The 23,455-nt window shown below is 43.5% G+C and overlaps 1 protein-coding gene across 2 annotated transcripts in view; it reads right to left on the minus strand.

Annotated features, from left to right (window-relative positions):
* Positions 1-23,455, minus strand: part of BNC1 (basonuclin zinc finger protein 1) — a 136,200-nt gene that overhangs the window by 88,237 nt on the left and 24,508 nt on the right. Inside the window, exon 1 of one of the 2 annotated variants that reach the window (XM_083184009.1) lies at positions 8,564-8,732. The exons of the other annotated variant lie outside the window; for it this stretch is intronic. The gene's annotated coding sequence lies outside the window, so the exon portion shown is untranslated. Of the gene's footprint in view, positions 1-8,563; positions 8,733-23,455 lie in introns of those variants that run through there. 2 annotated transcript variants of the gene reach the window in all.

Raw genomic sequence — 23,455 nt, forward strand, 5'->3', positions numbered from 1 at the left:
ATTGCTGCTGATGTCTCCCTGCTTGGGTGGGCTTATTGTCACTGCCCAGCTCCCTAATGCAGTTGACTGCGTTTCGGGAGAGATCTGCCGGGAGAGATCTGCCGGGGGGTGGGGGGGGGGGTGGGGGGGGGGTGATAGGTGCATTTGTGTAGGAGGGGGAGGGGGGGGGGCGCGGTGATAGGTGCCTCCGGGCGCATCGGATGAACTTACGCCACTGGTCATCAGTGATTCATAATCATCGATGGTTTATGGTTGGAAGAAGCATATGGTTTTCCTCTATCGTTGGCACATCATACCTGATTATTATTTATTTATTTTTACAAGTGTTATAACAAGGAACATAGCTCCACCTCTGACGCATGTGAAGCCCCGTCCCTAGGTTCTGATTTGCCCATGGGCCAGTCACTCAAAGAAACATAGATGACCATCAGTTGGCGAATACATCAATGTTAACCATTGCATAGTGTTTTAACCATAGATGGTCTCTTAAAATATATCGGCATTGCTGGTAACTATCGAAGGCAACCACACTTCTGACCATCCCTATTGTATACCAGTTAGATGGGTACTAGCTGTGAGATGCAATAGAGTGCGAATTTTTGACTTTTTGATAATTTTTCACGCAAAAAACTGCCAAATTTGCCTGTTTTGTCCAAATCGCAAATGTAATAGGAGGTGAATGCAATTAATTAACATCAAGATGTTTTCCCATTATAAAGTATACAATTCGCGGTACTTGTGTATTTTGGCGGCGCCCATCGCATCGCATACCATAACACATACGATGGTATGCGATGCGACGCGATATCGTACGATAGTGCACGATGGCATACAATTTTGAAATTGTATGCCATTGTACATGGCATACGATGCCATACGATGCGATGCGATTAAACATTGTATAAGCACCCTAATGGGTGCTTATACAATGTTAAGCACCCAAATGGGTGCTTACAATGTTAAATGCACCCCCACGCCACCCCCCACTATAAACGTGAACCCGAAGCGTGGCGAGCGCAGCGAGCCCGCGAGGGGCGGCGGTACGCGTCCTACGACCTTTTCATACCCCCACTATCCACGTCGGCATGGAGTTGAGAATAGAATAGTGTGGCGAGCGCAGCGAGCCACCGAGCCCGAAGCGTGGCGAGCGCAGCGAGCCCCGCGAGGGGCCGCGGATACCTTCACAGGTAAACGCGTCCCCTCGCGGGCTTCACAGGTGTCCGCGTCGCCACGGACACCTGTGAAGCCCGCGAGGGGACGCGTATAACTGTGAAGGTATCCGCGTCCGCTCGCCACGCTTCGGGCTCGGTGGCTCGCTGCGCTCGCCACACTATTCTATTCTCAACTCCACGCCGACGTGGATAGTGGGGGTATGAAAAGGTCGTAGGACGCGTACCGCCGCCGCTCGCCACGCTTCGGGTTCACGTTTATAGTGGGGGGTGGCGTGGGGGTGCATTTAACATTGTAAGCACCCATTTGGGTGCTCAAAAGCACCCTTTAGGGTGCTTATACGATTTTTGGTCGTATAGGGGGTCAAAATCGCGTTGCATCGCATCGCATGCCATCGGGTGCATGGCATGCGATGCGATCTGTTCGTCGTACGACGGACATCGGGGGCGCCGCCAAAATACACAAGTACCCAATTCGCAAATGTAATAGGGTGCGATTTTTGGTAAACATTACCAAAATAAAAAATAGCCATAAAAATAGACCAGGTTCTGACTGGCAAATTGACAGAACCATGTACAGATCATTGGGAGCTGTGCATGGTTCGGGTCTTAAAAATGCAGGGTGAGGTGGCACCCTCGCACTACAGTTTAGACAGGGGAAGCCACTCAGCCCTGAATGGCTGAAAGCGTCTCCATGGAGATGCCTACAACCAATCAGGGCTGAGGGCTTCCCAAGCACAATGACAGCAGCATTCTCCAGTCAGTAGTGCGAGGGGAGTAACCTCACCCCATTCTGGGTGTGTGTGTTTTTATTTGAACATTCTTTTGACAGGTGAACTACAAGTCTAAGGGGGCCCATTAATGCCTCACATGCTGGGACTTGTGGTTCGCCAAGTCAAAGCATGTGGGGAGGCCTGCTGTTTGACTGTAAAAAACAATGTTTTTTTAGTCAAATTTTACACGTATCAGCCCGGCGTCCACCGCCCTTGGATGCTGGGGACAGTCCAGGGCTTCAGCCCTGGATAGGTGAAGCCTGGGGGGGACCCTTTATTGGGGAAGTCCCCACTCCCCCAGGCACCCCATCCAGGGCTGACCAGCCACGGTGCGCATGGTACGGCTGGGGAACCTTGCGTAAAAATTGTCCCCTGGCTGAGGCATGAGACTGCAGGCAGTTGGAGCCCAGTGCTGGTTTCAAAATATGGGGGACCTCCATTTATTGTGTCCCCCATATTTTTGGGAACCAGGACCGGTCCAAGAGTCTGGGGCTGGTTTAAGAAATACAGGGGAACCCTACGCTTTTTGTCCCCTGCATTTTTTGAACCAGGCCTAGCTCAATGAGCCAAGGCTGGTTTTGCTCAGGAGGCGGGAACCCATGATATTCTTTTATTATTATTTATTATTAATAAATACCGCACACTTTCAGGTCTTAAAAAAAATTTGCACGTCTAAAAATTTGCACCATATTACATTTGTGATTTAAAAAAACAGCGATTTTTACACATGCGATTTAGTGTGATTTTTAGACATGTCTAAAAATCGGAAGCGGTCATCTATTAGAATGAACTTAGGTCTACAGTCATTAGGTCGACCCCACTAGGTCGACTGGCAGGAAGGTCGACCTGACTTAAGGTCGACATGGGCCAAGGTCGACATTGGCCATGACTTAAGGTCGAATTTGCATAAAGGTCGACATGAGGAAGGTCGACTGGTCATAAGGTCGACATGGTGTTTTTCACTGATTTTTGAGCCAACATGTGCCGACAGGCGGTATTTCATGCCCTACCATCCACTAGGGCATGGAGGAGGTTATTAAAGCTGTGGCGAGCGAAGCGAGCCACCGCACCCGATGCATTGCGAGCGAAGCGAGCGATGCGAGGGTCCGATTCTCATTGCCAACTGTGTCCATGTCGACTGTGTTGACATTCGGATAAAAAAAAACAGTGAAAAACCCATGTCGACCTTATGACCAGTCAACCTTCCTCATGTCGACCTTTATGCAAATTCGATCTTAAGTCATGTCGACCTTGGCCCATGTCGACCTTAAATCAGGTCGACCTTCCTGCCAGTCGACCTAATGGGGTCGACCTAATGACTGTAGACCTAAGTTCATTCTGACAGATGTACCGATTCCCTAAAAATCACACCCTATTACATTTCACCCTAGGTATTTTATTACAGTCACAGCCCGACAAATCACGAATAGATTATGGCACTATGACCAATACACACTGTCATTTTCAAAATGTAGCAACAAACCCCCCCACCCCCAAGAAATAAAAATGCAGTCAGTCATTCTACCTCAGAACCAGCTTTGTAGGCTATTCTGTCCCTTAATCATATAGCAAAATATGAGAAAATAATTAATTTAACCAGAACATATCAGCTGTATTTCTTTTAAGCATTCCAAGATTACAAATTAAACAAGGAAGAACTGATGCACCATTATATTCCCAATTACAATGTCTTCTGCATGTAAAAGTACAGATTGCTGATAAATATCTGCTCTAGACAAGAACATTCCATTTGTGACACGTCTCCAGGACTAACCCGGAGGATGGAAGAGATATACGTCATGGGGAACCATATAATCCAGAAATGTACACTTTCAAAACAATCTGTAAAAAGTCTCAAATGCATAGATGTTTACTTTACTCCCCCCAACCCCCCCCCCCCCCCCCCCCCCACCACCACCACCACCTTTCATTAGAAACCAAAACTTTTGCACTTTAATAGTTTGCCTTTGTGATTCTTCCGAAAGTTTGCGAGGTCAAAGGGAAACTCTTTATAAATCAATCTTTCTTTTCATTGCCGTATTTGATCATGTCACTTGGAATGGAGCAGAACGGGGTCTGATGAAATTGGAAAAGCATGTGTAGATAGAAATCACTTTCAGATGAATTCAGACACTTCCTGCCACTCTGCAGATGCCACAGCGCTGGAAGCCACCCTCCCAGGAGAGATGATTCACCTGGAAGGAGGGCCAGGCTCTGCCAGATGTGTAGGAAACAGCCTGGGACCCACACGCTAACACTGTCTCAATTGTATGAAGCATATGCTTTAAGTCAAGGGTGAAAAATGCAGGCACCAGCACATGCCAAAACGCTTTCAAGCATGGCCCACCAGTCAGCCTCAAGCTTAAAGCGCTGATCCATCGAGTCAGCAGATGTGTGTCACTGAGGTACAAGTTGTGGCTGGTTAGAACTATAAAGGAGTTAAGTGACCTAATCCAGACATTCAAACTTCTCGGATAAAAACACAGCAGTACTGTCACTTCACAGGCTCCGAGCGGCAGACATCTCTCTGGCGCTGGCACAGAGATGATTACTGTAATCATTACATGTGGCAAAAGAAAGAAACGGATAGGCAAACGCTGCATTTCTTTAGAAAGATTATTAGATAAAACTATCAAGAATCAAGGAACAAACAAATACAATTTGGAATTTTATATCAAAGCACATTTTGCAACATTCATGAAATTCTTCAGTAAAACCTTGTAGTATTACATTTATTTACTTACTCTTAAAAAGTCATTTATAACATAGCATGATCTTTTTTTTTATTTATTATGAAAAGAATGGTATAGATGGTGTAATGGGTAATACTGAGGTCATGGGCTTGAATCTCGCCATGACCTTAACTGTGTGGAGTTTGTATGTTCTCCCCACGTTTGTGTGGGTTTAACTCCTCCTATTGGCTTTTGACAAAGATAACCCTAGTGTGTGCAAGTGTGTGCAAGTATATGTGTGTAGGGCAGCCTAGATGGGTCAAGCGTCAAATTCTATAGGCAGCAAATAATTAAGTCCAAGTCTGCTGGAAATTGTGGGAAGCCGGACAAAATCTGACTTTTATTTAATTTAAAGCGGCAGACATTTGCAAGACATGGTTTTGCCTTAAGTGATTGTCGCTTTAAAAAACGTGGATTCCGGCATCCTGCACTTCGGACTTGACAAACTGGGACTCTATTCTATCCTGCTGCATATTTATAACATTCAGCTCTATGTAATCATTTGTATTTTATATTTCAAATTTTACCACTTTTTTATTGAAGTGATGAATTATTACATTTACCTTTATTGTAATAAATAGGTTTTGCTTACTTTAAATTAATTAAAAGTTAAATCATGTTCTCTGTGGTGTACGGGACAGAAAAAAAGTCTGGGAACCACTGAACTAGAGCAATAGTCACCAGCCTGTCAAAATGACAAAACAATATAACCGTAATGTCAGTTCTGCCACCTATGCACACCTGTATGGAACAACATTTGAATTGATATATTGGGTGCCATCTAGTGGCTGCCGACACGAACAACACTTGACTTCCTCCCATAGCAGTTTTGAACAGCATTAGCTTTATATTATATAAGATACTAGATCAGTGGTTCCCAAACTGTGTGCCTAGGCACCCTGGGGTGCCTCAGGACACTTGCAGGGTGCCTTGGGTTGGTGGACCAGGATCAATTTATATTATGAATGGTCAATGTAACAGGCAAAACCAGTGCTTGTGGCTGCCAATCATAATATATGTGGACAAATAGAAGCAAATCCTGTCCCTCACCAAATAACTGTGACATATAAACACAATGTACTTAATTTAATATTTTTTTTTCTGAATTTCTCAATAAGCATTTGGCCTAGGGGTGCCATGAAAATATTTTGATGCTCTAGGGTGCCATGATTCAAAAAAGTTTGGGAACCCCTGTACTAGATACATCATAAGGTACTCTGAAATTCTGAAATACGTAAGAGTATATTTATTTTGCTGCAAGGTTATGTGCACTAATATTACATATTGTGTCATAGTAGGGTAACTTTGGTCAATTTTGTTAGCAGACCATAGTTGTTTGAGCAAAACAATTGCAAGGTTTACATCCCATAATTACTGGGATGCTGTCATTTGGTCTACAGCATGATGGTCGACAGTCATTAGGGCAACACCATTAGGTCGACGTGGGAAAATGTCGACATGGTTCTAGGTCGAAAGGTCATTAGTTCGGCAGGTCATAAGTTCGACAATGTCTAGGTTGACAGTCAAAAGGTCGACATGGGGTTTTCCACTGTTTTTTGAGCCGACATGTGCCGACAGGCAGTATTTCATGCCCTACCATCCACTAGGGTGTGGTGGGAGAATAAAATAGTGTGCCGAGCGTAGCGAGTGCAGCAAGCAATGCGAGGGGATGCGGTGCACTTCAAACTGTGTCCATGTCAACTGTGTTGACATTCAGGTCAAAAGACCCCATGTCGACCTTTTGACTGTCGACCTAGACATTGTCGAACTAATGACCTTTCGACCTAGAACCATGTTGACCTTTTCCCATGTCAACCTAATGGTGTCGACCTAATGACTGTCAACCATCATGCTGTAGACCAAATGATCCCAATCCATAATTACTGGCTACCTCTCCTATCATGTAGGTCTTTGGGGAGATTGGATTAAGTGCAAGTTTATGTCAGAGGCGCTCCTAAAGAGGATGAGGCCCCCTTCTTTATATTCAACAGTGCTGTAGACTCTGGGCACTAGTGTCACCAAGTGACCCTGGAGCTGTCTCAGTGTCTACTGTGCAAGCGCAAGCCTCAGGGAAAATGGCACGACGGACGTTTTCCCAGTGAATTTCCTATGCGGAAAATACAGAGACATTTTCCGAATGATTTCTGCAGGGTAAGTATACAAAAAAAAAAAATGTGTGCAGGGTGTGCGGTGTGGGCCCCCTGGACCCGTGTGCACCCATTATAAATACGCCACTGAATCTCCCCCATAGTGACATGATGGGCCGCACAGTGCTTCAGCCCGGAGAGCTGCTGCCTTTAGTCGGTGATTATGTTCACACTTACAAAAGATTAAGTAAAACAGTGTTGAGAATTATAACAAGGTGTTGGTAAACAGATATAGTGCTATTGCACTCTTGTTCTCAACATGCGAGGTCTAGCCTTTAAATACACTAGTCTTTTAAAGTTAACTTCCCTTGAAGGGGTTAATAAACACTGCATGACTTGTACCATCCGTAAATGTCTCGGGTCCACTTAAACATAAGGCAGAGCTCCAAACATACCTAAGATGGAAAAAAAAAAAGTTTATTTAAGGAGTACCACCATGTACTTGGTATAACCGCTGGGTTACATGAGGTATTCATTCCTTCACTCCCCAGCGAGGGCCGACAGTGTCAGTACCATGACTTGGCTGTGTTTTCTGACTCCTTCTGGTTTGTTTTTTCTCGCATCATGAATTCTTATGTATATAGAATTTTGTGTGAAGTTCCAATAAATACGCACATTACTTAATAGCTCCCATTCCACTTACTTAGTTACTGTAAGGTGCACCAGTGATGGCAATTATATTATATACACTATATAACACATCCATAGAGCAAAGTTAATCTGATCACAAAGATAAACCCTGTAAACTTGGCTGGCCTGCAGGGTCACAAATGTGACTACTGCTACAAATATGCAAAGAACATCAGATAGGATTTTAGATTTGTTACGGATTTCTGCTTTCAATTTATTAATTATTGGCCTTAAAACCAACTATACTGTATGTACTCTGTGCTCCTACTAGGGGGGGAAACAAAATGACTTTTTTCTATAAAACACAATACGATTTTAAAAAGACATGAACAAGAAATATACGTTATATCGGGGAACATGTTCTAATGAAGTAAAACAATACCAACTTTTCACTGAAATCTCAGTTCCGACACAGATACTGGAACCAGATTATGGGCCTGATTCAGACTTGTATGCTAGACTGCGTATAGCGAACAGGTCAGCACCGCCTGCTACCCCCCTGAACGCCCGCCTCTTTCTAGCATGCAAGGGGAGGTGTTTATGAGATCTAATGACTTATTTCCTCTGCAAATTGACGAACACGGGGCAGACGCTGACGTCGTGCAATGTCAGCTGCCCTGAGCAGGCATCGGCCCACCTTCATTCCCAGGGGAACACCCAGCATTTTTATGGGGACGCCCATAAATTGCTGGGCTTTCCCCCTGCCCCCTCTGGAGCGAACGACTCGGCGAGCGTGAAATCTGAAATCGGCCCCTATATCCTGGGTCAAACCCAATTCACACTGCAGTGGCGAGAGCGGCGTTTATACAGCACACGGGTGCAGTCCTTCTATTCTGCCAGTACTTGGACAGTGATCTGACTCGCTTCCCTTTTCAGGATTTTTTCTCCCATGCACTTCCTCTACTTTATCCTCACAAGATCAACTCCGTATCACAAAGCCACAAGGATGATATATGTGAAGATACAAACATGAAATATCATCGCATAAAACTGTATTTTAATTTCCAAAAAAGTTCATAAAACAGGTACAATTTTAAAAGATTTTTTCACACATCTGGGTAGGCATACAAATACACTAGGCTGTGTGCATAGGCTCTGGGAAAGGTAATTACCAGATGGATCGGAACTGTTAGGTGAAAAACAATTCAAACAGGCATATGAAAAGTCACATACGGATCCCGGGTCACGCAGGTGCTTCCAAAGTCTGATGGTAATCTCCTCTCCTTGGCGACTGCTAGCCCGTGTCCACCAACGCGTTTTGGATCCCTCTCTGGATCCTTTATCCTGAAAAGGGAAGTGATTCATGCACATTATTATATAAGCGCTGGTTAAGGGACTATTTCAATTCTTCTTTTCATGTTATTGTCACTTTTGGGTACAGAAGAAATGCCCATTAGATAGTACCATCCTAGCAGCTTATTGCGCACTGTGGTGAATACTTACATTGTCACTTAGTGATCTGACTCGCCCTATGCGTTAACGGGACCTGGGTCATTGGACAATGTCCCTCCTTCACCTTCCCGACACCAGCCTTGCCCGCTACTATTGTTGGATTCCTGGCAACCTTGCAACAACCCAGGTTATTGAGTCAATGGAAAAGGGGTATAAGGGGCCTATTTAGCAACATGAGGAGAGAAGAAAAATATTTTTGAAAAAAAAAAAAAAAAATCAGATGAAATATTGATACAGGTTGAGTATCAGTTATCCAAATATCCGTTATCCAAATTATTCCAAAAACCATACATTCCAGAAAGTGCAAAAAAAAAATTCTTACTAAAAGCACTACTGGGGACATCTGTAGCAGCACTACTGGGGACATCTGTAGCAGCACTACTGGGGACATCTGTAGCAGCACTACTGGGGACATCTGTAGCAGCACTACTGGGGACATGATATGTAACTGGCACTAAACATGTGCAAGAAAATGATTGTTAGCATTTAAATTCAGTATCTGAAATTGCGCACAAACTTTGTTTCACGTTTTGAAACCTTGTATTATACACAACATACCGTGTATACTCAAGTATAAGTCGACCCGAATATAAGTCGAGGCACCTAATTTTACCACAAAAAAAAAAAAAAGGGAAAACATATTGATTTGAGTATAAGTCTAGGGTGGGAAATGCAGCAGCTACTGGTATCCCCTCTATCCTTTCTCACTCCTTTCCTACACCTTTCAATCCCTCTTCCAGACCTGCAACTCACACCCTCCTTCTCTACACTTCTACTTCCCACTGCATGTCTCCGTCCTTGGCCCCAGCTGCAGGCAATGAAGGTGCGGGATGCAACCGCCGCCTGGGGTCCTGGTTGCTGGCGGTGAAGAAGTTGGTTCCTGGGGTCTCAGATGCTGAAGCCTGGCGGTGCAGGATGCGGCTGCTGCTCCGTCCCGGATGTGGAGGTGAAGGACGCTGCTGCTGCCCAGGGTCTCGGCTTCCGGCAGTGAAGGTACTACAGAACCTTCAATATGGCACGAGTATAAGCCGAGGGGGGCTTCTTCAGAACAATAATGTGCATTTCGGCTGTCGGGATTCCGGCGTCGGGATTCTGAACGCCGGGATCCCGACCGCCGGGATTCAATACTGAATCCCTCTAATATACAGTAAATACAAGATACATCATTGAAATATAAAAATATTTGTTATCCAAAATTCTTTGAGCATTTTCGATAAGGGATACTCAACCTGTTTAGCCAGAATGTTAACATTAGGTCATCACATCAGAGGTGGTAAAGGCTAAGACAGTAGAACAATTTAAACATGCTTGGGATAGGCATATGAATATCCTTACAAAGAAATAAGGATTAAAAAGGGTTGAGATTACTTGAAGGGTAAAAAAGGGGCAGACTAGATGGGCCAAATGGTTCTTATCTGCCGTCAAATTCTATGTTTCTATAGTTGCACACTACTTTCCTTCTCTGGAATAGGGCAGCCAGTTCAGCGACGCTGGTATTTCAGGCATTGCACAGTGGGGGGCTGGGCTACAATGATGTGATTCGCGTCATTTGCTCCCCCCACCCCACGAGGGGGGGTCGCGGGAGACTGCCAGCATTCCAGGTGGTTGGGAGGGAGACCCAATTTCTAGGACCCTCCCGGCCACTCCGGGAGGTTAGGGAACCCTGCATTAGGGTTATTCTGCAAGAAAGAGGGAGGTTAGGCGTTTGCTCTAGAACAGGTGCTCTCAAACTGTTTAGCTCTAGGGACCCCAGCAAACAATAAATATTATTACTAAACCCCAGCAAGTTACCGCAGAATGGTCATCATACATGTGTGGTCAACAGAGGCACAAAATGAGGAGGCTGAAGCAACAGACAATTCAACAGAGTTTTCAGACTTCTTGGATCATATATAGAGATCAGACAAGTCGTCAGCAACATGGAGTCACGACTTCATGCTGACATGGTGGCGACATCCCTTTGGAGTCAGGACCCACAGTTTAATGACCGCTGCTCTAGAAGGAGGAACAGCATTAGAGGTAGGGATTAAGGTTAAGAATATCAGGAAAATACTTACCAAATGCTGGAAGATCACATCTCTGAAGTGGCATGACGCTGCTGAAGTCTCTGCCACCGCCGAAGGATTGCTGGGCCACCAGGATGACATGTCGACAATATGGCCATGTCAACATGAAGAATGTTTTTTTTTTGTTTTTTTTAATAATCATCCAACTAAATTTAATCCAGATCACAGCATTACAAGTAACCATCAAAATATGGAAGAAAAAACTAAAAGGTTGGGACTATATACAAAATAAGGCCTATTGGGGAAACTACATGGCATGGCAAAAGCACAAAATTCTAGAAGAAAATAGTGCACTAACTGAAGGCTATGGCCATATCTGGGTGCCTTCTTAACCATGGTAAAAGATTAAAAAAATAATGATATATATATATATATATATATATATTTACAAAGAGAAATACTGAGTGACAATACATTTCATCACATTGTTGTGGAGGAACTGAAAAAAGCCAATGCACACTAAATAAATAGAACAAGCATGTGCAGAGTCTTGTCTTTGAACAACATGGCTCCAATCTCTCACCTGGGATCCATTTCCCAGATGTCATGCTCTCTGCTTAAAGTCTTTGTAGGAATGTTGGCGTTAAACAATGACCTCATTGTGCTATGATAGAGCGTGCCTAAGCTACAGTATAGGACACATACACACCTGTTCCACCAATGCCAAAAGGCCACGCAAGCCAAATTTACATCAATCAGCATACACAATCATCAAATAAACAGTCTGACAGGAGTTTATATATATATATATATATATATATATATATATATATATATATATATATATATACACACACACACACACACACACACACACACACACTTAACATCGGCACTCACCTTTCCTAGTTTTGGGGTGCCCTATGGCTTGTGACCACATTGTTTAAATATATATACACACACACACACACACACACACACACATACACCCCAGCAAGTTACTGCAAGATCTGGCCGGCGCACGGGCGCCTGGATGACGTCACTGAGTTAAGGGTTGGCGCACATGCTGGGAGCTGCTGCATTCACTGGGTTTTATTCACTGATCACCCCTATAAATGTAAGTACCTTATTTGTTTCTTGCATGTCTTGATAAAGGGTCCACGACCCGAAACGTTGGCTAAGCACCCACTGTATTGGGCTGATTTATTTCATATTGACTGCTATTATCTCGGATGAGTGCCGGTGATTGCTGTGTGCAAGGCACCATCCAAGCTGACTGAACAAAGCCAGAGTGCCGAGCAGACTTACCAAGTAAGTATATATATTATATACACACACACATACATACATACATACATACATACACACACACACAAAAAAATCTATAACCCTCAGCATGACAAAAAAAGAAAAACACACACAACAAGGAAGTTCTATAAAACAATCTATACCAGTGGTAGCCAACTCCAATCCTCAAGAGCTACCAACAGTTCACGTTTTCCAGCTCAACTCACAGGTACACAGGTGCACTCATTACTGACTGAGATTTTAAAAGATCCACAGATGGAGCTGAATACTTCACTTGTGATTCTGTGAGGAGACTTGGAAAACGTTAACTGTTAGTAGCTCTCGAGGACTGGAGTTGGCTACCCCCTGATCTATACTTTCCTATTAATGTCCAGATTAGGACATGGACCCTGGCCGTAGTGATTCACTTTGTGCATCAGGGTTATTTATGGACTGTCTTGATGGCAAAAGCAGGTACAACTCCTCTATCCCTGACCAGTATGAAGGCAACAGCAAAAATATACATAATAATTGAAAATCTCAAACAATAAATCAGTGCAGAGGTTCTCCAACTCCATCCTCAACAGCGGTGACTGCAGAGGTGGGACTGCAGTGCAGTTCAAATTTCAAAAAGGGGAGCCACACCAACTGCCAACCACTGCCAGACATTGCTTTCTGGGACTCACTGGCAGTTGTGCGAGTGACTCCTCTTTTGTAGTATTGGACTGTGCTGCAGGCCCACCTCTGGAGCCACCACTGTTCCCCCAGGCTCTCGAACAGTTCAAGGCATCTATTTAATAGACCTACAAGAGAAATAAAAGTACCAACCAATCAGTTACTGCCATGTTACAAGAGGTGTTTGAAAACTATTGCCCTCAGGAAAAGCATCAGGCATTGACGGGATACCCGCGGAAGTTTACAAAAAGTATATTGATACATTAGCCCCTATGCTGTATAAAACCCTGGTGGACGGATTCGATAAAGGGATCATACCAAAGTCTATGACCGAAGCCAAAATTATACTGATTTTGAAATCAGATAAAAACCCTGTAGATATGGAATCCTATAGACCGATTTCCCTTGTGTCTGTGGAGGCCAAGGTGACAGCTAAAATATTTGCTAATAGACTTAATAAATATATTTCAAAATTGGTTCACAGCGACCAGACAGGGTTTATCCCGGGCAAGGAGACCAGTATTAACATCCGAAGGTTATATTCACATCTACAGCTGAGGGGTGCCAAAGAGAATCTGGGGGCGGTGGTCTCACTAGATGCCATAAAGGCATTCGATGCGGTGGAGTGGGCCTATTTGTGGCAGGTCCTCCGGGTATATGGATTTGGTCCAAATTTTTTGAGGTGGATCCAGCTGCTATACTCGGAGCCATCAGCCCAAGTGTCTGTTAACGGTTGGACATCTCTCCCCTTCGGCCTTGGCAGGGGAACACGGCAGGGGTGCCCGCTATCCCCTGCCCTGTTCGCCCTGGCAATAGAGCCTCTGGCGTGCCTGATTAGGCAATATCCGGAGGATATAGGATACAGGGTAAAGGATCGGCTGGAGAGGATTACTCTGTATGCGGATGACCTGTTAATATTCCTAAAGGATTATAGAGAGTCACTTCCGTTGATCTTGAAAACGATAGAGGAATATGGAGACTATACGGGCTTCAGAATAAATTGGGCAAAGTCAAGTGTCCTTCCGGTGGGAAAACCGGGCAATTATACACAAGTATCCTCATGTCAACTGAAATGGACAACCGTTCTTAAATATCTGGGGATATATGTATCCCGGGATCCAAAAGAATATATAGATTTAAATATACGCCCCTTGATGGAGTGGCTAAAAAAAAAAAAAAAAGTATGGAGTGGATTGCCCCTGATTGCCACTGGAAGGATAAACTTGATAAAAATGACCGTGCTCCCTAAATTCTTGTATATACTGTATAACTCGCCGATTTACCTACCGAAGGCTCTATTTAGAAAATTTAACAGTATAATTGGCTCCTTTATATGGAATAATAGTCGTCCAAAGATCAAAATAAATGATTTAATGATACCAAGGTCAAAGGGTGGGCTAGGGTTGCCAGACCTTAGGCTATATTACATAGCATCACAAATGGCACAATTAAAACCGTGGTTCAAGGAAGAAGAGCCGAATAGCCACTTGATAACCGAACTAGTAGAGACCTCCACCCCAGATATACCTCCTAAATACAGATTAATTCAGGGGAAGAAACAGCAAGGGGATTTACCACTAGTCGTGCAGGCAGTAAAAATATGGCAGGAGGGAAATCAGATAATGGATAATGAATTTATTGACAAAGAATATAGAATAATTGATATAATAACATCTAAGGAAGCCAAGACCCTGCAATTAGCAGAAGTCTGGCATCCACTGTCAATAAATTATATTTCCCAGCTGTACGATCCAAACGGAATAAAATCATTTCCACAACTGAAAGAGGAATATAATCTACCTAATTCATATCTTTTTAGATATATTCAGCTAAGAAGTGTAGTTGAAATATGTCAGAAAGATATAATAAATATACGGTTTGGCGAGTCGGAAATGAAAAAGATCATTATAGCGCCTAACAATAAGAAATTAATATCACGGGCATACGGCACACTAATGGAAAATAAAAATAAGGATGGCCTAGCAGTATTAAAGGAAAAATGGGAAATAGAGATAGGTGAGATAAATGAAGCAGAATGGTCTGGGGCGAGGATGGCTGTGGCAAAAGCAACAAATTCATTACGAATTCAGCAAACGCAGCTCTTCATCCTCCACAGATCATACATGACCGCAATAAGACTGGAAAAATTTGCAGGGAGAAGCTCATCGGTCTGCCCTAAATGTAGAAACTCCCCAGGTACCTTTATCCATTTAATATGGGAATGTTATATAATCTCCCAGTTTTGGGATAAGGTTAAACATAATCTAGCCAGGACCGGGATACCAATGGAAATTATGACTCAAAAATGTTGTCTATTGGGAATAGTGCCCGGAAATGTGAATAAGAACGAAAAAGCATACATTATTAACCTAATGGCAATTGCAAAAGTGATTGTAGGTGGTAGGTGGATGTCAGATGTGGCGCCGGACATAGAAATATGGAAAAGGCGTGTGAACATCACAATACAACAAGAGAAAAAGTTAGCACATACTCGAAACTCACTTATTAAATTTTATTTAATTTGGAATCACTGGATACAGTCACCGCTTTATCAAAAAATTAAGTCACAGTAAGTAGTAAACACATAAATAAAAGCTCGAGATCCGCTGTTTCTGCTTTCCCGCCCCCTCTTCCTCTCCCTTCATACATGATATTAACGATCTGAAATCCGAAAAGGTGTAGATGGTGGGGGGGGAGGGGGAGAGGGGACGGGAGGCGGAAATAGTGAATAACACAAAAGAATTTAGGAGGAAAATAGTACACTTGCTCGAAAGAGGTAATTAATCACTAAGGAAAAATTATATATATTGTCACTTTAGAGACAGTAAATAAACACTATAATTGTAAAAGGAAAAGGGAAAAGAAAAAGAGAAGTATTTAAGTATAACACTAAATGAAATACCCCCTTCTTTTTTATTTATTTTTTTTTTATTTTTTTCGTTAGTCTCCCCTTTACCTCTTGTCAGAAATTAGGCGATAGAAAAGAAGACACCACCTGCCATCATGGATAATAGATGAAGGGCCCAATAGGGGAATAATCATTTAGAGGAGCCAAGGGAAGATGGGGGATGGAGTGAGAAGGGGAAAATGACATCTAGGCGTAGGGATGAGGATAGAGCAGGTAGACATAAAAAGATATAGTAAGGCACAAGGCACTTTAAAAAGACGATAAAATAGGATAAGGCACCCACGCAAATTGTAGATATGTAAGGAGATAGAATGTAAAGTATGGTATTATGAATGTATATATGTAGATGTTGTGAATGAAACTTAATGTAAGAAAAATGTTTGTATTTTGTAAGCATAAAAGTTAATAAAGATTAAAAAAAAAAAAAAACAAGAGGTGTTTGAACAGGAACTGGTTGGTTGGTACTTTATCTTTCTCCACTTGTTCTCTTTCCAACTACTCAAAAAAAGACCCCAAGTTAAGGACATCCATTTTTGAGCACAGATGGTTAAAGCAAATTGACATGCATTAATTAAAAAGGTAGATGTATCATCATAACCACACATTATAACGTTAACTCTTTACTGAGACAAAACAGGATGTATCAGCGCAGAGATGTATTAACATCATCGATCACTGCCAGACCCTCCACAGTGCATCAGCCTAGTGCTGGAGCACTGTATCTGTCCCCTGTCGGCTCAAAGGGCATGTGCCCGATTTCGAGAGTCTCACAAGATCTACGCTGCAGTCCAAAGCTGGCACCCACTACAGCCAGGGACAGAGACACACACAGCTGTCTAAATCAAAAACACCAAGTGTCCTAACTGTCAGTACGACTGACCATTCATACAGTGCCTGGGATATTGGTGCAATGTCTGGTAGATAGCAGCATTGATAATGACAGGAGCACATAGCGCCTATGTCACTTGCCACACTTCCCTGCATTCATAAATGGGGAGAAGAGGTATCAGCACACATAACGCAGATACTGCTTCTTCCCCATAATGACCATTAGTACATCTACCCCTAAGGGGGCAAATCAACTAATTCTCCCCCATAGTATTCAATTCTGGGTGTTTTTGTCAATTTTTTTGTACTTTTTTTGCCATGCCTTTCGACTCTTTTGGGAGTCTGAACAGACCCAAAATCGGGTGAAAAACGGACGTAAAATCTAACAAATGTGGTCAAAAATGGCACTTGTTTTTTGCCCGCGATGGATTATTCCACCAGTCAAAAAATTGTTGCAGGCATTGAATAGGGCAAATTCAATTCAGCTTAAAAAGGCTTAAAACTTCAGATTTTTCCCCTATTGAAAAACCTAGCAATAGTTGAATGTGTTCAGTATTATTTAACTACAGTCAAAACCCCGACGGTCAAAATACCGACCACCATTGACCGATGGTCAAAATACCAATATATAAAATGTCGACATGAAAAAAAAAAAAAAGTTAAAAGTAGACAAGGACACCGATATGGCCAAAATGCTGACATTTAAAATGTTGACAGGTTAAAAAAGTCTTTATGGACACCGAATGAGCTTTCCGAGTCGTCACGTATGGCTCGCTGCCCTCGCCATGCTCCGGACACGGTGCCTTGCTGTACTAGGCACACTATTATATTCCCCCTCCACGTCCACTGGGATGGTAAAGTATCGGAGTGAGTCGGTTTCAAAGAAAAAAAATAAAATCACTAAAAACGCATGTTGACTATTTAACCCAGGGCTGGGCAATTGCGGCCCTCCAGATGTTGATGAACTACACATACCAGCATGCCTTGCATCAGTTTCAGCATGGCCACATAGCAAAACTAATGCGAAGCATCCTGGGATGTGTAGTTCATCAACATCTGGAGGGCCGCAATTGCCCAGCCCTGATTTAACCCATGGGTCTTCAAACTGTGGCCCTCCAGATGTTATGAAACTACAAATCCCAGCATGCCTTGCCACAGTTTTGCTATAAGGGAGTGTTAAAACTGTGGCAAGGCATGCTGTGATTTGAACATGTCGTTACTTTGACCATCGGTCAATGGTGGTCGATACTTTGACTGGCGGGATTTTGACTGCATCCCAATTGAATACCCCCCCCCCAAGTCTTTTATACACAAGTTTAGTTTGTCTTAAAACCTGGCCTGTTTGGGTGCCTTGAGGACTGGAGTTTGGGAACCTTTGTAATAAAAGTAACTACATTGCATAAAACAAATAACGCATCCTGGGTGTAGCACGACTTTACATATTACAAATTTGAACTCCTCACCCTGAGCATGGTTTTGTCATCGATACTGGTGGACAGCATCTGCTAGTCCAGATCAAAAAGCAGTATGTAGTCCAGATGTGTTAAGCTGTCATTACAAGAGTAAACAGTTGTGATGGACAGCGTGTTAACAGCAGCCTGCTCTCCATTCTGCATGCTGGTGGCTGCATGTCAGGCACATAGGGATCTGGTGTGAATACCTTAAACACTTCTTCATTCATCATTATTGCAGAAGTGTTTTTGATCATCCTGTCCTTCAGGGATATGTCAGCTACGTTGAATGTTTTTTTAGTCACACATTTTGTATTACATATAGAGGTAAAAAAATCATATACATCGAAGGAAGAAAAATAAATTCATACATCATGTAGTACTACAGTAGGATGTTCTCAGTTTATTAGACATATGCAATATACTGCACATTTATTCTTCATATATCTATATTCATTAGCAGTTATTTATTAAGTGCATATATATTCTGTGCAGTGCTGCAGAAGCCCGGAGAGGAGATGCTTCACATCCCCTCAGGGGAAGAGAGCATACGGTCATGTAATTCCCGTCTTTAGCCCCGCCCCTTACGCACTGTCTCCCATACTGTCAAGGAAGCAGGCAGGATGCAAAAGGATCCTGGAGAGTCCCCTACCCTTCCCTGGTTGTGGGGTAATACCCCAAAATGGAGAGCAGTCTGAAGCTTTCGGGAGGGTAGGCAAGTATACTGCGCTTTAACCAAATGCATTCATGAGAAACAGCAACAGAAGAAGGCAACATGCACAGTATAAACAAAAATAATTATTTATAGAATACTGCATTGCATATAGCAGGCGTTCTCAAACTCTGTGGGGGAGGGTTTTAACACAATTGCGCTGCTGGATATAGTAAATTATGAACTCCAAGTCAAGTGTGGGTATGACCAGAAAGGAATGAGACTGGACACGCTTGTAGAAATTATTATTTTATAAATGTAAAAAAAAATTTTAAAAAAAATTTTTTTTTTTTTTTTTTCAACCACATATACATGTACAATAACACTAAAATATATAAAAAAGCATATTTAAGAATAAATCTTGAATAATGAGGTGTCTCCAAGGTGGGGTAGATTCCCAATGATAGGGTTTAACTCAGTTCCAAGGAAATGGAAAAAAAGCGTAATATTAAGCAGTCATGAATTTAAAGATGCCAGATTAGCATGTAGACAAACATGCACTAGATGGTAGGCAGTTCTTATTTGTAAAATAGGAGAATTTATCTCACCCAGATGATTGCAGGTAGCGGGGAGCCAAATAGGTGTTTGTTTAGCTCAACCCAGGTATCCCTCCAGGAGGCAGGGACAAGCAGCTGAAGAACGCTGTATGTAGAGCGGCTGTGATGATTGCGCTCAGTAGCGCTCCGTGGTGTTAGTAGCCTGCGTCCCCTTGTAAGGTGAACCGGGGGACCGAACACGGTCACGGCTTGTGTAGCGGGTGCTCGTCGGAGCTGTTTGGGGCGGCAGATGAGTTGGCGATCAGCCGATGGCCGCGTGAGACGCCGGCTTTGAATTTAGCGGCAAACGCTGGAAGTCAGCTGTGCGGCTGGAGACTGAGTCGGAGGTGGAGCCTTGGAGACACGTCAGGTGAAGTATGTATTGCGTCAACGCGTTTCGTACCCTCACAGGACGGGAACTTTTTCAAGACAAAAAAGTTCCCGTCCTGTGAGGGTACGAAACGCGTTGACGCAATACATACTTCACCTGACGTGTCTCCAAGGCTCCACCTCCGACTCAGTCTCCAGCCGCACAGCTGACTTCCAGCGTTTGCCGCTAAATTCAAAGCCGGCGTCTCACGCGGCCATCGGCTGATCGCCAACTCATCTGCCGCCCCAAACAGCTCCGACGAGCACCCGCTACACAAGCCGTGACCGTGTTCGGTCCCCCGGTTCACCTTACAAGGGGACGCAGGCTACTAACACCACGGAGCGCTACTGAGCGCAATCATCACAGCCGCTCTACATACAGCGTTCTTCAGCTGCTTGTCCCTGCCTCCTGGAGGGATACCTGGGTTGAGCTAAACAAACACCTATTTGGCTCCCCGCTACCTGCAATCATCTGGGTGAGATAAATTCTCCTATTTTACAAATAAGAACTGCCTACCATCTAGTGCATGTTTGTCTACATGCTAATCTGGCATCTTTAAATTCATGACTGCTTAATATTACGCTTTTTTTCCATTTCCTTGGAACTGAGTTAAACCCTATCATTGGGAATCTACCCCACCTTGGAGACACCTCATTATTCAAGATTTATTCTTAAATATGCTTTTTTATATATTTTAGTGTTATTGTACATGTATATGTGGTTGAAAAAAAAAAAAAATTTTTTTTTAAAAATTTTTTTTACATTTATAAAATAATAATTTCTACAAGCGTGTCCAGTCTCATTCCTTTCTGGTCATACCCACACTTGACTTGGAGTTCATAATTTACTATATCCAGCAGCGCAATTGTGTTAAAACCCTCCCCCCCTAAGTTTTCTCTATCTATGAGCCTAGCGAGCTCATTTAACACGTGCAGCCGCTGGTTTTTTGTGTAATAGGTGTATAAAATATAGCACCATTGTCATATTTATTATTATTTTTATTGGAGCGCCAGGTAAGTGAATTAGTGGATACCCTTTGGTACCCCTCCTAATTCACAACCCTTGTTCTCAAACTCTGTGCCTAGGAATCCTGGAGTCCCATTAGGTTTTCGCAGGAGTGCCTCAGGTTAGTGGTAATACACCAAATCAAATTTATATGGTCAAAGTGATAGGCAAAACCAGTGCTAGTGGATGCCAATCAAAAATAGATGATAGGTCGACAGTACATAGGTAGACACCAGAAGGATCGACACGCAGTAGTCAAGGTCAACATGGCAGTTGTCAACACATGAAAAGGCCGACATGAGTTTTTCATGATTTTTTCTACTTAAACATACATGTGGACTCCTTTTGCCTGCGTCGACCTACTACATGTCAACCTTTTGTCAATGTCGACCGTGTGCATGTTGACCTATTGGCTGTCAACCTAGACACGGTCTCTAGTCTATGATCCACACCGACTTCGTAGCAACACAACAAGGATGGCAGAGAGGCACAATTTACTTGCTTTAATTTACCTCATTTAAATTTTTATCATTCACAAACTTTTATACTAGGGGTCCCATCAAAACAAAGCTTATACCCTACGGTTCTTTAGTTCAAGAACGTTTCGGAACTACAGTATTCAATGGATTCCCCCTGTGTATGTTACTAGATGGAACCCAATTATTATTTATTATCCTTTATATGTTGCTACAGGGGATCCTCAGTGCTCAATTATACTGCTTTCACATTGCAGAAACAGGTATTGACCCTGTATCAGGGGCGTAACTATAGCACCGCAGCCCCCGTAACCGCGGGGGGTGCTATGCATGTGCGGGCGCCGGGGGCTGCAGTGCTATAGTTACGTTAGCTGCAATGTGAAGGGAGCAGGGGGCAGGGGGGCATTGAGGCGGCTGGGGGGACGGACGCTGCGGGGGACGGACGCTGCGGGGGACACAGAGGCTGCAATTACTTACAGCTGAGCCGGGCAGGGGGAGCCGGGAGCTGTCTGTACTGAAGAAAAAAAAAAGCCCATACAATGAATGGGTAGCCTGTGATTGGCTGCTGAGCGCTCTCTCAGCCAATTGCTGACTGGCTGAGAGAGCGCTCAGCCAATCACAGGCTGCCGATTCATTGTATGGGCTTTTTTTTTTTCTTCCGTACTGACAGTGACAGCTCCCGGCTCCCTCTGCCCGGCTCAGCTGTAAGTAATTGCCACCTCTGTGTCCCCCGCAGCGTCCGTCCCCCGCAGCGTCCGTCCCCCCAGCCGCCTCGCAGCGTCCCCCCACCTGCATTGACGGCTACCTGGGGGAGCGGCAGGCGGCGCAGATGGAGACCGGGGGCGCGGCGGGAGAATATAAAGAAATCTTATTCAAAAGACCGGGCGGCCGCTGATTGGCTGAGAGCTCAGCCAATCAGCGGCCGCCCGGTCTTTTGAATAGGATTTCTTCCTATTCTCCCGCCGCGCCCCCAGTCTCCATCTGCGCCGCCTGCGGTCCTCGCCTGCCACTCCCCCAGGTACCCACAGATATATCGGATCTGAACATCTAGACTGCGGGGGTTGGTGCGGCGGGCGGAGGGGCGGGTGAGTGGCTGGGCGCCCTCCCTTTAACGGCGGGGGGGCGCCCAAAATGTAGTTACGCCACTGCCCTGTATTCTTAAATGGGACTTTAAAACGGGTCTGAACTGAACCTTAAGACCTTTCACATTGCAGGTGAAAACCGTTTTAAAAAGCATTTAATACCATTCACACATTCAACCTGTTTAACCCCCAAGGGACACGTTTCAAACCATAGAAATAGAGCCATTCACACTGCCTAAAAAACGGCTTTGAAACGTGTAGGACTCTGCTTTTTAAACGTGTTGAAATACCAGTTAACTTTAACCGGTAAATCAACTCTGGCACCTTCACACTGCAGCCTTAAACGTTTTAAAATGGAAAAAAAACGGCAATATACCGTTTTAAAAGTGCAGTGTGAAAGGGGTATTACAGAGTACATAAACAAAAAAGCAAAACAGGAAACAGTGACTTACAGTGGAAGACCATGGACAAGTGTAGGGTACATAAACTTAGCTGAATCTGCAGGCAATACTGAAATCCATACTGGTGCCATCGGAAAATGTTTTTAAGTTAGACAAGGAAAAGCACATAAGGGAAGAGGGACCTGCTTGTGAGAACTTACATTCTAAAAAGTCAATTGTTGCTCCATTCAGGCGCATACGAAAACATCTCTTCTCACGGTCTCATGAAGTGGTGAAAAGAAATGAGTGAAAAATCTGTAGTTTGTGTGCCAAAACCACAACTTTAGACAGGTCTAGCCACTATAAATGGCCCACCTACAATCATTAATGCGTGCCTTGAAAAATGGTATTGCTCCGTTGGATTCTTATTAATTATAGTGGCATCCAAATCAAATAAATCCGCCCGCCAGCCATATAGAAATTGTCGTGTTAGGCAAAAAGTTGTAATGACATGAACAAAACGTCACTCACATTTGTTATATAAATTTACATTAAAAAAAAAAAAAAAAGATTATATTTCCTATATAAGAAGGTAAACATTAACAGGTCATTATTATGAATACAAATGTTTGCTTAGCAATTTTCACACCAATTTTGAGAAATTAACTTGGCACTCAAACGGTTAATCTGGCACATATTAAATGCAGCAAAATGCTAGAGCTCCCTACTCTGAAAGCACAATTCCCCTCCCTTTGCATCTTTCATTGAAGAAGCAATCTGATTTGTCTGTGAAAATGGAGCATCTCTCCAACATCAAGGTTGACTGCTTCTCTGCA

The sequence above is a fragment of the Crinia signifera genome, chromosome 4, assembly GCF_055691185.1.
Source record: "Crinia signifera chromosome 4, ASM5569118v1, whole genome shotgun sequence".
NCBI lineage: Eukaryota > Metazoa > Chordata > Amphibia > Anura > Myobatrachidae > Crinia > Crinia signifera.